Consider the following 295-nt stretch of genomic DNA (forward strand, 5'->3'; position numbering starts at 1 on the left):
GGTATCAAAAAATCGGAAACCGTTGGCACAAAGTGGTGAGGGCAGCTAGGAAATGAATGACAACGTGAGATACGTTGGCAGCTGGAAAATGTGGGCAGAGAGAAGGCTTCAAATTGGAAAATGTGGGCATGTGACTATGTGGAGAGCTTAACAACATGGGCACGTGAGAGTTCTGGGCACGTAGGGGGTGTGTGGCCAGTCTAAGGACAAAGGGTACGTGAAAAGTAGGCCTGTAGTGGATAAGATGAAAACAATGATATGTAAAGGTGTGGATAGGTAAGATATGTGAAAGGGT

General features: G+C 46.1%; 1 protein-coding gene across 1 annotated transcript in view; it reads left to right on the forward strand.

Moving 5' to 3' along the window:
• The window catches only part of LOC119594887, a 100,253-nt gene that overhangs the window by 445 nt on the left and 99,513 nt on the right, over positions 1–295 (forward strand). The gene's annotated exons all lie outside the window — the stretch shown is intronic.

This window comes from Penaeus monodon, chromosome 34, assembly GCF_015228065.2.
Source record: "Penaeus monodon isolate SGIC_2016 chromosome 34, NSTDA_Pmon_1, whole genome shotgun sequence".
Classification (NCBI taxonomy): domain Eukaryota; kingdom Metazoa; phylum Arthropoda; class Malacostraca; order Decapoda; family Penaeidae; genus Penaeus; species Penaeus monodon.